Here is a 17,865-nt window from a genome sequence, read left to right on the forward strand (position 1 = left end):
ATTGACCACCAAGCAGGCTAAGGTATTTGTCCTTGAAAATGGAGGTTTTAACTTTCTTTTATAAAGATTTTCTATAATTTAAGTATTATGTAGCTTTAAATTGCTTTTCACTCTTTCTAAAACATTAAAGATTCAATTGGTGAAGGGGGAGGAGCTACATATTTTTGTCAGTGAAGCTTTATCCAGATGGTTTTTTTAGCAGCTTTCATAATAACTGCAGCAATAGAATAACTGAATAAAAGCTTTTTTGTTGTGTATTGTTACATCTGCAGTGGATTGAGTTTTCAGACTTAAAAAAGCATTTTTGACTATACTTAGTTCAAAGCAGAATTTCACACCTGTACCTTTATGTAATCTAATATATGCTTATTAATTTTATAAAGAGTTGAGTAATAAAACAAGAAAAAATTCCTGAGGGAAGAGAAGGTATTGTATTCTACATTCTTCCTAAGCTCAGTGAACTTCTCTTTAGTGATTATCCAAAGATAGATTTTTAAATGTGGAATGGAATGTAATCCAAAGATATACCAGCACCTTATAAAACAATAGGCAAGATTCTTACCCATTTAAACATGTCATTTTCTGCTCTTATTCTTAACAAGTGAGATCAAACCACATAAAACAAGTGTGTTTACCTCAACTATGCAGGCCCAGTCATGGCAATCCATCTTGGAAGTGTTCCCTAACTGAGTGGTATCTCGGCCAGCAAACTTTTCCAATCCAAATGGTAAATCATTTATGAGAAAGCCCAAAAATGAGTTTGCCAGGAATAAATGTAACATTTTGAAATTTTCTTTGTGGTTTCTATCATCATTGCATTTTGGATGATATATAATCTATTATTCCTGCTCCTAACAACTGACTATATAACACCACAAATGAGCTAGTATTCTGGCTAATATTCTCCATCTTTTAGGTTCTGAATAAGTGTCTCACTATTTCTAGTTTGCTAGTATGCCAACAGCTGAGCTCTCTTATGATTGTGTATATATTATAATACTCAAGTCTTCACAAAAATCACATAATTACACCTAGTTACTAATGAATTCCAGAAGAGAACCAGAAATATAATGACTATGAAGAGCAGATGATGAAATCTTAAAAATCTAGCATTCATGAAAAATATAAGTTACTAGTTATTGCAGATAAAAGGAGACAAGAGACCATAATAGCTAATAAAGATTCTTAGTAATACATAATGACAACTATATGACCTAGAATTAAAGTCTCAGCTCCTGTGGGTCTAAGTTTCTTACTTTGGGAAAAAAGAGAAAATCACTAAGATCCCTTCCAATTCAGTTAAATTCAATCAAATATTTATTAATTATAAGTCTGAGAGAGAATATGATTTAGTAGATAAAGGGCAATCTTTGTCATCAGAAAGACATGGGTTTAAGTATTGCCTTAGACACATATTCTGGCCTATATCCATGTGTGACCATCAAGTAGATATTGGACTTCTCAGTACTTGGGGTAATTCTCTAAAAGACTGTTAAGTTAGAGACAAATGTTTTATTTGAATCAATGGAAAAAGGTTCTATACCAGGTGTTCCCCAGAGTAATGAAATCCTATATTCGTTTCTCTGCCACCAAAAAAAAAAAAAAATACAATATAACCCAAGAGGTATAAAGAGTTTTTTTAAAAAGGGAAACAACACATTGAGGTCTATTGGAAAGGACCCTAGGTTTATGATCAAGAGACTTGGGTTCAGTTGCTAGATATACCTTATTCTATTGGGATGAACTTAGGCAGGTTATTTCATTTCCCTAAGCTTTAGATTCCTCATCTAAAAAACAGGAATGTTAGTTGCACTACTTGTCCCATAAGGCTACTGTGAAGAAAGTATTATAGGAATAAATTAGAAGACTATTACAATAATCCAGTGCAAGGTACTATATCTTTAAGAACTTTTCCATATGTAGTGCTGAAAAAGGCAGAAAAAAGTACTTTTCTCCAAAGGAAATGATTTAATCAACTTTTATATGATATAAGATATTGCCATTACTATACATGAATATTCCAAAGCCTGAAAGGAATAGGAAAAGAACTCTGGTTTAATTTTTTTAAACTTTCAAAATACATGTATGAATAAACAGAGCTTTCAAGTGGGATATTAAAGATTAGTTAGGGAGGGGGCAAGAGAATAAACTGTGCCCTAAATATAAAGATTCAAATCAACTTGTAAAATAAGAAGGCTACTACCTTGTCTAAATGTGAATAGATTAATAATTGGTATCAAACTCAAATAGATCCCTGGTGCTGCCATATTAACTGAGAAAACCACAAATTACTATTATCAGTATTGTACAATATTTTTTTATTTAACTTGTTAAACATTTCCCAATTATAATTTAATCTGGTTCCTGACTGAGAAGTTTTGTGGGAGATTGCTACTTTAACACCTCTGACTTAAAGAAACAAAAAGAAAAACTAAAAAAAATGTGTTTGTTAAAAACTAGAAAAATTTGAGTATGAAGAAACAGTTTCAAGGACACAAAATGGCTAGAGGACAATGTCAAGAACCTAGAGCTAAAGAATATTATAGTTTCTTAGTTTTACATGCAATTATTTTATAAGTAGAGAATAAAACTTTAAAAACTATGAAATCATATAAACATTAAGAGACTGAAATGGGATTTTTAAAATATAACAGAGGTATAGTGCACATATAGACTACCTCTAGTTATATCTTTCCAAGCGAAAATGGTGCTTCCTACTTTGGGGAAAGTCTTTATCATGTAGAACAGAAGTCAGTTCTTGAAAATGTGAATGGAAATTGAATGTGTTTAAGAGAATAGAACAGGTGTAGATCTTCTATAACTGGTTCTGGTTAGCCAACCACACAGTGATGAGTAGGTTTTCTGACTGATTGGCTATGGAATCATCAAAAAAAACCTGAACTTCATTGTTCATTGGGAGAGCTCAGAGACCACTAAAGGAAACAACTCTGTATTAGAAAGGTTCATAAGGTACCTCAGCATCACATCATTCCAGAGGTTAGATTTGCACCCAGCAATGCATTAATGTCCTAAGAGTATGAAGGGAGTTGAACCTCCCTCAGTATTTACTGTTCCAGAATCCAAATTTCACAGCCAGCAAAACATCAAAGCTCTGAGAAACAAGGAATGGCCTTTGGAAGGAGAGAGATAGCTCATCCAGCAGTCCAGCCACACCTGGACATGAACTTCATAAGGAACTAAAGGAACTAATGCTTTATGGAAACTGAATTAAGTGTTGAGCCTACTCCTCCAGAAACATGGGTGCTGTAGAAAGAGAATACTTTCTATGGTGTGTTGAGGAGAAGATGTTTATGTTTCTTCCTGCCATATCTTGGAAGTAAATATCACTTTGTAGAAGCCAATCCAATGTTAAGTGACTAAATGGAATTGGGTATGCTAATAAATGGTCCAGTAACAACTGAGAAAGAACATAACTGGTAGGGAACTTGAGGGCAAGACATGTTCAGAATTTTAACTTTCTAAGTGAAAAGAACTACTAAGAGTCAAGAGGCATTCACATAAGCTACTGAAAGATAGAGGAGATCTAAGAGACAGGAGACTCAAAATGAAGAGGGAAGAACCTGCAAGTAATGATTTAAGAAACAGCAGGAGCTCAAAAGCAGATCTGTTAGAGCTAAGTGTAAAGAAGTAAGCAGAAAACAGTCATGTTGGACTATAGAAAGAAGAGGATTTGCCCAGCTAAAAGGGTAGTAAGTACCAATACAGTTAGTGGTGGTTCCATGTTCCTGAATTAGCCAATATCATCAAAATCTAGTCTAGAGTTGTGAATAGCCTCACAAAGACCTGCGTTATCAACACATATGCTTCCCTGTCAGATTCCTATGTGTGCCCACTCTTCCCCATTGATACATCGTATGCACTTGTTTTAATATGAGTATTTGTAATTTTATTTATATTTGCTTTGTCTTATTTCTAAGTAATTGTTATATTTAAGATCTAGGAGTATCATTAGTATGAGTGGCTGGTGGTATGGATAGAAATTGTGGGCTCAATAACTATGCTGGTGAGGAGGAAGAAAAGAATGCTTTCTCTCAACATCATTATCCTAGGACCTTAGAAAACTGGCATGTCACCATGTAGATTCTTCTCTGGGAATCTATCAATGTGAGAGCAGCTAGGAGGAGTGAGCTAATCAAGAAAGTAAGAAGTTGTCAACAAATCTATGTGAAATGTATGAGGTGCTATATAGTGCTCCAGATAACCATGTTATTACATTAAGAAAAAGAAGATGAGGGCTGAATTAAGCAGGTAGAAGTGAAGGAGAAACAAAAAAATGATGACAAAAGATATTGTGGAGATAAAGTCATTAAGACTTGGCAATTAATTGGATATAAGCAGTAAGGAAAATGGAAGCATAAAAGATGGATGAAATTTGGAGCACAAGTAGTTGGGAGGATGCTGGTACCATTTAACAAAGAAAATTTTATGGTTCTATCATCACCCTAGTATGTTATACTAAGTATGGAAGATAGACCAATCCATCCCAGATACCATTTTTGTTATATAGTTGTCTCAATTCTATTTAAGCTTTTCTTTTGTTTCCATTAATCATTTTAACCTTCAATCCAGTATTTTACAAGGATTTTTTAAAATCTATGCAGAATAAAAGGCATGTTCTAAAAGCAAAGAATGTTTTGTCTTTTCTTGCCAGATTTTTATAATTTAAAAGGGCATTTATGCTAATAAAGACCAAACACTGACATTAACATGTCAACATAGGCTGAGTTTCAATTCAACAAACATTTATTAAGCACTTGCTACCTGCAAGGCACTATGGTAGGTTTCAATCTAGTTGGTTTTTTTTACATTTTAAAGATTGGTCCTGCCCTTAAATAATTTATAATCTACTGGGGAGATAAAACAGATATACACATAAATATACTCTAAGATTGAATATGATGGGGATACAGGGGAAATACAGATAAAACTGAAAGATATCTGACTAATGGCAAGCCATAAGTGAAAAAGAATAAACTAATCTTGACATCCTCTCATTAATAAACAAGAATAAACACAGAGAAGCACTTACCTTCTGCTATTCTAAGTAAAAAATACTATTACTTGCTAATAAAATTTAACAGTGTTTAATCTACTACCTAGTATAAATACTAATAAATGCTATTTAATCTACTATTTAAACTAACAAATTCTTGGCATCTCATGTTATTAAGATAACATGAGCTCACTGGACTTTAAGTTCATAGTGAGGAGATAATTTACTTATTGTTGCTAAGTTGTGTTTCTAGAACTTCTCCACATTTTCTTAATGAGAGAGTAACAGGTTCAGAAATTTTAGATATTCTACTTATATTTATGCCACTCAAATCAAATCTTAGAGCAGATAAACCTATTCATTTTTATAACTCTTGGAACATTTTTGTATTTTTCTATTTGATCTCTTTGTCATAGTTCTAGGTAATATTTTTGTTGTTGTTGTTCAATTGTTTCAGTCATATTCAAATCTTATGACCTCATTTAGTTTTCCTGGCAAAGAGACTGTAGTGATTTATCATTTCCTTCTCCAGCTCATTTTACAGATGAGGAACTGAGGTAAACAGGGTTAAGTGGCTTGCCCTAAGTCATACAGCTAGTAAGTGTCTGAGGTCATATTATAACTCAGGTCTTCCTGAGTCCACATCTGGTGCTCTATATACACTGCATCACCTAGCTGGACCTCTAGATAATATACTTCCTCCCCAAAATGGAGGAAGCTTTCTATGGTAATATAAGAAAAAGAAGTCTAGAAAAAAATTGATATTGGAAGTACAATTTTCCTTGGAATCTCTGAGGTTTATGATTGACATTTTGTTCCAAAACTACCTTTTAATGGTTTGTAAAAAAATCTTATAACAGTAGAAATCCTACTGTTCTCTTTCCCCTCCTTTTTACTCCTGTCTTAGTTGCTTTCCCCACTCTCCTATCATTTCACTTTCTTTCTCTGCCTCTATGATCCTATGACCCCATCATCTCCTCCTTTGTTTCTTATTCTTCATTTATTCAACAGATGCCCAGGGCCCTCCTATAAAAGATAGAAGAGGAAGCTACCTATAAAAATGGGAGTAGTAAAAAAGCACAGATCAGAGGGATTCAGAATGGAACAGTTAAAAAGAAATTTCACCTTCCTTTTCTCTCTCCCATTCTCACCATATTTTAGTAACTTCTTCCTTGTCTTATAAGTTTCTTATCAGAATGTTCCTACTCAAATGTAACAAAGGAAATTTACTTCATGTTAAATCTCTCCTGTTTTATTAATAATTTCAAAGGTTTTATTAGAAAGTTCATACAACTTACTTTAACAAACTTGAAATTAACTCATTGTGTCCAAGTTTCCTATAATAATATTCACAATAATAGTTCACATTTCTGGAGTACTTTGTAGCTTACATAATGCTTTATCCTCACAACAGCCCTGTGATGTATAACATACAATAAATAGTATTCCTATTTTACAAACAAGCTAAGTGAGGTTCAGGAAATCATTTTTTTTCCTAACTCTAAATTCAGTGCTTTTCTACTATATTGTACTGTCTCTCAAATCTTCTCCCCATCAGTCAAAAGAGGCAGTGTACCATCCCTTGCCATAAAAGATGGTGCTCTGAGAAAAGCACAAATGAACTTAAACTCTCCTTTAGGGAAGCCACTCTTCTTCTCATAAGCTCTTGCTCCAAATCTGGTTTGCCTTCCCTCCTTCTTCCCCACCAAATGATTATTTTGAATTCTAGTATTAAATTCTCAATTATGCCCTGGTTATCTTGCCTGTCTGCCTGATTAGCTTCCAAAAGACCTATACTTTGATCTAAACATTGGCAACTTATAAAATTTTTGGCTAAGATAGCCAATGGTCAACTGCTTAATTGTAAATTTTTCTTTATCCTTACATGAATGATATGTTGTGGCTTTATCCCTGGATCCATCCTTGACTAGATGAACATGATGATCTTCCTCTGTGGTTATTGACATGCATCAGATGCCTCCAGTCAATGTAACCAATAGCCAGCTAATCTCAACATTTGCTAGCACCATCTAGCAGTAACACAAATACACATCATTAGTTTCCCAAATAAGAGCTATGCTTTTTTTTATTTCTGTCACTCTGCAATTCTCTACACAAAGCCTTTTGTTTCTCCAAGACCACACAATGGAATTTGGTTTTTTGTTGTTGTTTTTGATATTCAATAATGGCAGCAATTATACTTTTTATTTACCATATGCAGTTGGTAGCTTTGTGTTTTCTTTTATGGTTTTTCTTCCCTGTTTATGATAATGTTCAAAACCTCATCTTTCCTTCTGTTTTGTCTTGATTTTCCACTCCCAAGGGCTGTGAATTTAAAATAAGACATTTAAACCTTAATATTCTATCAACAATTATCTAGCCTCATGCACATGTAGGAACTGATGATTAATATTGTTAATATGACTGCATGTAAATTAGAGCTAATGCTGCATGGCCAGTGGGCCTGCTTCACATCACATGTACACTAAATAGAGTTCACATGCAGCCCCTGAGTAGGAAGAGCAAAGTAGAGAGTATATATTTAAACTGTTTTAATTACATTTTAAAAAATTTAAGACCAAAAAATATCTAATCACAGAGAGCATGGGGTGTGTTCTCTGAAGATTTGATTAAGTAATGAGAAATAAATCCTAAAGGTACTCTCTGATCATGAGAAACAACTCAAATCTAAAATTATCTGCCTCATTTGTGAACTCAGCAACCCACCCTTACCTACAGCCAGCAAGCCATCTAGGTATAAACAATACATTGTCTCCTAATGTGCCTTACCAACTTGAATGAGAGCATGCTGTAGGAATTATCACTCAGTAATGATTTATGTTAGTCCTTTATGAAACTGCAATGGTCACTAAAATATGCTGGGTGTGTATGTGGATGTTGCTGAGATTAAGCCATTGCATAACAACAAAATAATTTATTTCCTCCCTGACCATTTAGCTAAAATCCCTTTTAGCTGAATATTATTTTTCTGATTCAAAACTAGGAATACTGAGGAAATAGTTTCAAAGTAAATTTAGGGAAGAAATGACTGTATCCTTTAAATTATTCTAAGCAAATGTTATTATATTTTTGATGGAAAAGAAAGTTGAGGTCTTAAGGTTTTATCATAATTGAATCCTCAGGGGCAGCTGGGTAGCTCAGTGGATTGAAAGCCAGGCCTAGAGACAGGAGGTTCTAGGTTCAAATCTAGCCTCAGACACTTCCCAGCTGTGTAACTGGGCAAATCACTTGACCCCCATTGCCTAGCCCTTACCACTCTTCTGCCTTGGAGCCAATACACAGTATTGACTCCAAGACGGGAAGTAAGGGCTTTAATCCAATAAATAAATAAATAAATAATTGGATCCTCAACTAAGTATCTATAAACTCTAACCTGCACTATTTAAGAAGGTACAGGGAAACTGAGTTCTTCAACTAAAAACTCTTTTGGAGCTTCTCTTCCCAGTGTCTTTAATGTATAAGCAGAGTTTTAAAAATAATATAAATGTTTATAAATTTTCATCTATAGAGAACAGATTTTATTAAAGCACTAAAAATAATTCATACATAACTATAGAGAAACAGCATGACTAGAGAGCTTAGTTCAAAATCAGAAAAACAGAGAATCAAGTTATGCTTCTGACACATGAACGGTTTACTGAACTTCTCAACATCTCCCAGAAATTCTCCAAGGCTATAATTTGCGAAGCAGTAGCCTATTGGCAACCTCACCAGAAACTCTTAACACTGATAAAATCACAGGTGTAGACACACAAACCCACACAAGAATAATGCAAGTCTATTTTAATGTGTGATTTAAAAATGCCTTTAGAAGAACTGTGGGAGGAGAAACACAAAAGAAAAACAACTGCTTGAACACATGGGCTGATGGCGATATTACTGGGGATGTAGACACTAAACAATAACTCTAGTACAACTATCAATAATATGGAATTAGGTCTTGATCAATGATTCATGTAAAACCCAGTGGAATTGTGTATTGGCTAAAGGGGGTTGGGGAGTTGGGGGGAGAGGGAAAGAACATGAAATATGTAACTATGAGAAAATATTCAAAATAAAAATGTTTTAAAAAATTAAAAAAAAAACGCCTCTAATGGCAACTGTAATAAAGGAGATTTAATAATGTTCTGAGTTTCAAAAAAATGTTGACTATATAGACTGACAAGATACCTATTTTGAAGAACAATACTCCTATGAATATATGTGAAAAAGGAACAAAAGAGAGAAAGAGTGGAAAGAGAAGGGGGAAAGAGAAAGATAGGGGAATAAAGAAAGGAAGAAGAAAGAGACAGAGTTTTGAAGAGTAGAAAAGAGGGAATGTAGGAGGAAGGAAGGAATGATGGAATGAAGGAATAAAGGAAGGAGTGAAGGAAGGAATGAAGGAAAGAACGAAGGAAGGAACAAAAGAAGGAAGGAAGGAACAAAGGAAGGAAATCTATCATTACTTGGCTGTCACACTTCTCATGTTATTGTTAGGAAACTATAAGCCACTGTTCTGGTCAAGGCACAATACTGACTGATAGGTGAAGTATAGCTCAGACTATGGTATTAAGTTTAGCAAAAAATCAGTTTTAAGAGAAGCAGAGGAAGTTTATGTATAAAGGCAGATGGCTTTGATCCATGGGGTCAGAGAGAGCTTTAGGCAAGAGTAATCAAGTACCCTGGATAGCTCCCTGGAGGGAAGTTATCCTGACTTTCTCAAAATAGGACATCTTTTCTCAAATTACCATACATACTCACCAAAACATATTCTGTGAAATAGTTGAAAATATTCAAATCATTTGTTAAAAGCCATTTTGGTCATTCATTCAATTGATGACAACCTATGAATCTGAACTAATTGCAAGATATCATATTGATAAGTTTTTATAATTTCTAGTCTCCCCCAAAATGCCTAAGACCAAGACACTTGAGATATGAGTAATTAGGCACACTAAAGAATGCTGAAGAGAGACTTTATATCTCTGTGCCTCACTCTTTCCAAAGAAAAGAATGAAATTGATCCATAAGTAGACTAAATAAAAGGGTCTGAAAGGAAAGTAGTATTTTGTGTAAGCACCAAAAGGGGCTTCCTCACCTGATCAATGCCTACTTGTCCTGTGAGGCAATTAAGTCTATAACTAGCTCTTCTGACACAGCTTTTCTGCACTAATAAATTCCAGAATCTCAATTTATCACCCTAATCTTCAGCATCTTCAAATGTGTTCTCTCAAAATGAAAAGGAGAATAGAACACTAGGGAAAAAGCTAGAAGTGAGAAAGCATACATAGAAAAACACATTATTAGTGGATCTAAAAAGCAGGAGAGGAGTATGGAGAGAGGGAAGACAAAAAACAATTTAAAACATAATATAATAATGATAAATCTAAATGAATAAGAAGATACTTAGTTATTTAAGTAGCCAAACGGAGTAAGAGTAAAGGAGGTATTTTTTAATTGGTTACTCTCTCAAGTTATCACAGGTATCAATTTATCACTCACTACTTAAAAAAAAAGATTTGAGCTCTCAGCAAGATTTTATAAAGCCAAGGAATTATCACTTATAAGGACCACGTTCTTATATTAAATATTATCCAAATCCTTATATAAATTCCAAGGTCAGTTAAAAATACTACACGCTATAATGTCCCCCCAAAACTTTTTGTTTTCAAAAGCTTTTAATAGCATACTTGATGCCTATGTTTGGCTGTCCTTTTACTGACTACCAATAAAGAATTGTGACTGAATGATTCAGCCTCTAAAAAATCCTCCCCTCTTTTTAAGGGTCCTGAAATGGGGGAGGGGGATCACAATGAACATAAGTGTTTTCCTGGCCCCTCTAAAACTACAAAATGAAAGAGGCACTTTTATCTTGTAATGAAAACATTCTACTTAAATGACCTCTCAATTTCAAGTGACCCTAACAAAGAACAATTGACAACCATAGGCTTTATGTAGAAAAAAGGGAGTAGGAGAAGGGTACTGCCCTTGGCCTTGACCTTGGCTTTAAAAGGTTACAATGAAAATGAAAGGCAGAATGTCTATAACATAGTCTAGGAACAATAGTTGGTTAATAGGAATTTTGCCTCTCGATTTGTGCAAGGAATTCTCCTTTTCCCCCTAATTTTGTTTTGTATTGCATTGTTAACAATTTCCAAGTCTGAAATCAAAAGGCCATTCATATAATTATTATCACTGCTAGCAAATATACAGAAATTTTGATTTAAAAAATTTTTAAGCATGAGCTGAATTTAAAGTGCTTTATCACATGTTATTTTAATTTGTGCCTCCTCATTGTTTTACTCTACAATGAAAAGACCACTTTCCCATGGACCTGAGTATACTTTTGAGAAAATATATGTCTGTATATGTATACACATATATATGCATATATTACAAATATATTTGGATTTATCTATAAATCTCTATGTATGCCATATAACCAAAACTATGATTTTAAAAATTATTAACAATATTATTGCTTATATCCTCTTCTAATCTCCATTTGTCCTCATTAAATTTTGTAGGTTTTTTTTTAATCTTTACTCTCTGCCTTAGTATCTACTCTAAGATAGAACTGGAAAGGCTAGGCAAATGAGGTTAAGTGATTTCTCAAGGTTACGCAGCTAAAGAAGTATATGAAACTAGATTTGGAACCCAGGTCCTCCTGACTCTAGGCCTGGAGCTCTATCCACTAAGTCACCCAGCTGCCCCTAGTTGTTTCCCTTTCAATAAAAACTACATATGCACATTTTTAAGGACATGAACCAATACAAATAGGTCAGTTATTCAAACTAGTAAACATAATAATATGTTTGACTTTAAAATTCTTGGAGGAAAAAAATTAACTCAATAAAGTCCACAAGTACATTATAAAGAAAAATTTCTCAAATAGAAAAATGATAAAGAATGTATATTGACCAGATCATGATATACAATCCAATAGGAAGTCCATTGAATTAGCCTATCAGTGCATACTCTATAGATATTAATAATAAACAATGAACTAGGAGAGCTTGAGTTTGAATCCTAATTCTGCTATGTACTGTTTGTATCATTCTAGGCTAGCTTCTTTACCTCTTTGAGCCAAGTTCCTGATCTGCAAAATTAGAGGGTTGGAATAGAAGACTCTAAAATCCCTTGAAATTAAAGATCTATAATCCTATAAAGAGGAGAGCAAGTTGGATTGCACATGAGAAAGCCTACAGTGCTTTCTTTGATTCTAAGCTGCTCTCTGCCATAAAAGTCTATTTTTAAATACCAAAATTCTCCCCATTAGGCTAATATAGCCCAAGGAAAAGACACAAAAGGAAATGCAAAAATATATGATGGATCAAAGTAGCTGGCAACATACTGGCAATAAATACATGGGGTGGTAAAAGATAACAATGAGCGCATAGATGACAAGAAAAGGTGGTGAACCCCTAAGGAAGATCAAAGAAGAAGCAGATGGATAGTCCCAGGGTTACAATTAGGTAGCATATTTGTAGAGAGCACTCGACTTGAGTGTCAGGAAGACTTGAGTACGAATCCTGCCTTAAATATTTCCTAGCTCTGTGACACTAAGCAAGTCTGTTTGTCTGTCTGTCTGTCTGTCCTTTCTCTGTGTGTGTGTCTGTGTGCTCTCCCTCTCTCTCTCTCTCTCAAACCCTTACCTTCTGTCTTAGAATCAATACCAAGTATTGAATCTAAGGCAGAAGAACAGTAAAGGCTAGGAAAGTGGGGTTAAGTAAATACACATGTTGTCTTATTTAGTTCTCAAGATGACCATTCAAGTCCTATTCAAGGTACCATTATTATCTCCATGTTACTTAAGGTTAAGGATAGGGAATGGATCTGTGATTTCATTGGCATAGTTCTCTGGTGAATAATATCCTTCCCATGCCATATATTGCATCTTCTGTAACTTCTAGTCTTAGAGTTTCATCTAGGGCAGTGATGGGCAAACTTTTTAAACCTATTTCAAAACCAGGAAGTACTGGGTTCAAGTCCTGCCTCTAACATATACTGTCTTTGTGATTCTGGCCAAGCTGACCAACTTCTTGGTGCCCTAGATCAGTGATGGCCAAACTATGGCCCTCGGGCCAGATGCAACCCCCTGAAATGTTCATCTGGCTGTCGACATTATTCCTAATCTGATGAATACAATGAGTAGGATACAATACAATGAAACTTCGAAAGAGTTGCCTTAGAAACAGACTGACAGATAAGCATTTCCTTTCCTTTGGCCCCCTCTTTAAAAAGTTTGCCCATCACTGTCCTAGATGAATCTCTAAGACTAGAAGTTGCAGAAGATGCACATTTATAATAAATATTCTTAGAACTAAAAAAATCTTAATATAGTTACAATATGGCACGGGAAGGATATTATTCACCAGAGAACTATGCCAATGAAATCACAGATCCATTCCCTATCCCTAACCTTAAGTAACAAGGAGATAATAATGGCACCTTGAATCATTATTATTATTCATGAAACATTCAAAAGCCCTCAAAGAAGGCTTCCAGTATGTTAAATAGAACTTTATGAAGGCAAAAGAAGAATATGGACAAAGGTCACATAAATTAGAGAGAAAAGCTTTGGATTAAAGTGGGTAGAAATAACACTAGTGAAGAGAGTATCCACATTGATGAGATCATGTGTTCACCAAAGTATAAAGGTACCAATCATATCTAGTGTTGCCATGAGAAAAACTCAATATTCTGGGATTCTATAACCTGTTTTAATCCTACATCTTCTACTTATTATCTGTATTACTTTTAATTTGTCATATTCCCTTCCCAGGGTCCAGTTTTCTGGTGTATAAAAAGAGGGATTTGGATGAGATCAGAGGTTTTTAATCAAGGGGAAAGGGTCTGTGAACTTTTTTAAATACTTTAATATATTTTAATATAAATATATTTTGAAATATATGTTTAAATTCTATACAATTTATTTTATGCATTTGAAAATATTATTCTGAGATGAGGTTCATAGATTTCATCAAAATCTCAGAGGAGTCAAAGACCCAAAAAATGGTTTAAGAGTCCCTGGACTGGGTGATGCCTTTTGCCCCTTCCAATTCTACACTCTATTTTTTTTAATAAGCTCTTACTTTCCATCTTAAAATCAATTCTGTGTATTGGTTCCAAGGTAGAAGAGTGGAAAGGGTTAGGCAATGGGGATTAAGTGATTTGTCCTGGGTCACATAGCTAGAAAGTGTCTGAAGCCAAATTTGACCCCAATACCTCCCATTTCTAGGTCAAACTCTCAAACCACTAAGCCACATAGCTTCCCCCTCTTTGCTCTTAACAGAGAAAATATAAAAGAACATTAACAGTCTAGCTAGATGCCAAAATGGAAAACTGATGGTCCAACACATAAATATGTTGGATAATAAGCTAAACATGTACCAATATTTAATTCTTTTTGTTTGTTTCCTTTCTCCTTAATCCTCTTAATCAATGCTTTTCTTATATAAGAAATTCTCCAGAGAATCCTTTGGATAATCAGAGCTCACTAGCTGATTGGACATAAAGACACATTTGGAAATGCCACTTTGTTCACATTTCTCTTTTATATATTCTGCCATGGCCACATATATTTTCATTTGTTTGGATAACATGATCAATGCCTAGTCAGTCAACAAATATTTATTAAGCATTCACTATGTGCCAGGAACAGTGCTAAGTGCTAAAGGTAAAAAAATACTTGCCCTCAAGGAGTTTGCAGTCTAATGAAAATACTTTAAAAGCAGATATATCAGAATTTGGAACCTTCCAATCAATATCCTAGTGTATTAGAACAAGAACAATATTCATTCCAAGCAGATTCTTATAGAACATCCCATTGAGATGCTAGAGCATTTCTCAGCAGTCAATCAGTAACAGTCAAATCTAATTAAAATTTCCTACAACTTTGCTTCACAAGTTTATCCATAAAATTTGGTCTTTGCTTCACTTGCCTGCTGTAAATCCTATTAACCAGACTCAGCAGGACCTTGCACTGATCCTGAATAATTCCACAATTTTTTAACCCTTATGAAATCTCCTACTTTTTTCCAAAAAGTATACCTTCTGAATCTTTTAAGATGCATTTTTATAGTCTTCCATCCCAAATTATTTAGCTGTCTGATTTCAATAGCTAAGTAGTCACATTTTCCTATATCCAGCAAGGAAATTCTTAGAGATAAGACCCCTTATATGGAGCATGAAGCATTTAAACAAATAACCAGCCAAATAGTGAAAACAAAACAGCCCTTTTCCTTTCATCTAAAACCAAGACGCCATGACCCACAAGTAAATGTAATCATTTTTAAAGGGCCAATTAGGAAGGTTTCAAGAGCTGAGTCAACTGTAACCAGTGTTACCAGATCAGGTTCTGAACTTCCATTTTCAGAAACTGTTCTATCAGGAGGTCAAATTTATGTGCCTAGCTCATTCAAGTGAGCTGATTTGGGCTAAACTGATTTAACCAACATTAAAATCCTCCTCTAACACTTGATCATGATAAAAGAGCTGGATTTAAATCCCAGCTCTACTTCTTTCTTCTTGTGTGACTGAAAAAATCACTTAAACTTTTCTGAATATCGGGTTCTTTACTTGTAAAATGAGGGGTGGGTCTCTAAAGTCTCTTCCAAATTCTCTCTTCCCTGAAGGGGCCCTGAGTTCCTGAAAGTTATACCTATGAGACTGCATGTTCTGGTAGGTTCTACAAAGTTGGAAAAGTTTGAGTACAGATCAACTGATAAATAAGTGTATCTGTCCTATTTGAGAATTAGGACCAGTAAGTTGAGAGATGCTCATCCCTAGAATGTTTGCCATAGAATAATAGATTTTAGCCCCCATCACTTATCTAAGTGCCTTGTAAAGCAGGAAGGGGCTATGAACTGTGGGAATGAAAGGAATAACTACACTGATGGGCTGGAGGATTGATTATAGTAAATAAATAATAGCTCACATTTATAGGGTGCTTTAGCATGATGGATAAGGAAACAGGTTCAGGCACAGAGGTTGAATGATTTTCCCAGAATCAAATAGATAGTAAATAATGAAGAGAGAAATGGAACCCATGATTTCTAAAGATAAAAATCAGTGAATCTCTTTCCCCTGCACCCTACCGATAGTGTAAAGTAATCAAATTCTCTTCGTGGTCTCATCAACACCCATAGTTCAAATATATCCATGTGGATCAGTGGTGTCATGCACAGTGAGAAATAAGTGCCACTAATCTGTATATAAGAACTTGTACAAGCTGCATATTGACTTCTTTTTTAAATATTTTATCTATGTTTTATTATACTTTATTTTGTTAAACATTTCCCAATTACATTTTAATATGATTCAGGCGATACTTATAAGTGGTATAGGCAACATACAGTTTCAAATATTATTAAGATCACTGTCAGATCTATTTATCCAGCTCTCAACTCCCCGCCAAGTTCTAGTCCCACATTGTCAACTTCATCCTGGACACCACTACTTGATATCCCAGGAGTATCTCAAACTTAAAACACCCAAAATGAAATTCATTATTTTCTCCACAGCCTAAATTCAGCCCTTTTTCTAAATTCTCTATTTCTGAAGATAACATCATTCTTTCAGGCATCCAAGTTTAAAGCCTCAGAATCAACCTTTTGTCTTCACTCTGCCTCACCCCACTTTCCCCAATCAATTGGCAAAGTCTCTGTTTCTTCTGCCCAATATCTCTCGCAAACATCTCTTTCTTTCTTTACTTACTTACTTACTCAACTACTACTCTAGTTCAGTATCTCATCATTTCTCACCTCAACTATATCAAGAATCTATAATTAGTCTCCGTGCCTATCCATCATGATACCTCTGTATCCACTCCTTGGCATAATGTGTCCTTCATGCGTGGACTGCTCTTTTCCATTTCTTGGAATATTCGCTAATTCAGCTGATTTACTCAAGTACCACCTCCTTACAAGAGAACTTTCCTGATTCCTCCAATTGTTAGTATGTTCCTATATGCCCAAAATTAGCTTACATTATATTTAGTTGAGAGAGAGATTTTCTATTTGCATATCTATGCATCTTTCTCTTCCAGTAAAATATAAGTCCATGAGGACAGGAATTTTCATTTGTGTATCCTCCAGTGTCAAGCACAGAATATGCCACATAGTAGGATCTTTATAAATGCTTATTAAATTAAATTTTAAACTAGAATAAAAAATAATTTAAGTACTGGGTTTAGAGTCAGAGGACGTAAGTTCAAACCCAATTCTCCTATTTGCTTCTTTTGTGAACCTGGAAAAGTTACTTAACCTCTCTAGGTCTCATTTCTTCTTACCTGTAAAATGAAGAGGCTGGACTAGATGATTTCTGTGATCTATTCCTATCTGAATTCTATTGCCCCTCTCTTGAGAAATTTCTATCTTTCAACTCTCCCATTTTAAGAACTCATGTGTGACCCCAGCCCTTCCTCTATTCCCAACTTGGGCAACACCCTCACAACATTTTCAAAATCTTTTATGTAACATTGAGTACATTTTCAATGTATGGCCTCCTGAGTGCCTTTGGAAATGCTTCTTCTAGCTGCTAATTTTATCCACAGTATGTAGATTATCATCACCAACAAAAGATATTTACCTTTTTGCTTTGGGAGCAGCTAGATGGCATAATGGAAAGGTAGATCTGAGTTTTAAAACCTTCCTCAGACACTTATCTGCTATATAAATACTAGCAAGTCACTTTAACCTTTGTGTGCCTCTGTTTCCTCGCCTACAAAATGAGGATAATAATAGCACTTACCTCGAAGGATTATTGCAAGGATCAAACTGGTTAACATATACAAAGGGCAACCATGAAATTGAAAGATGTTTGCTCCTTTAATGGAAAGCTATGGGAAA

Source organism: Gracilinanus agilis, chromosome 2, assembly GCF_016433145.1.
Source record: "Gracilinanus agilis isolate LMUSP501 chromosome 2, AgileGrace, whole genome shotgun sequence".
NCBI lineage: Eukaryota > Metazoa > Chordata > Mammalia > Didelphimorphia > Didelphidae > Gracilinanus > Gracilinanus agilis.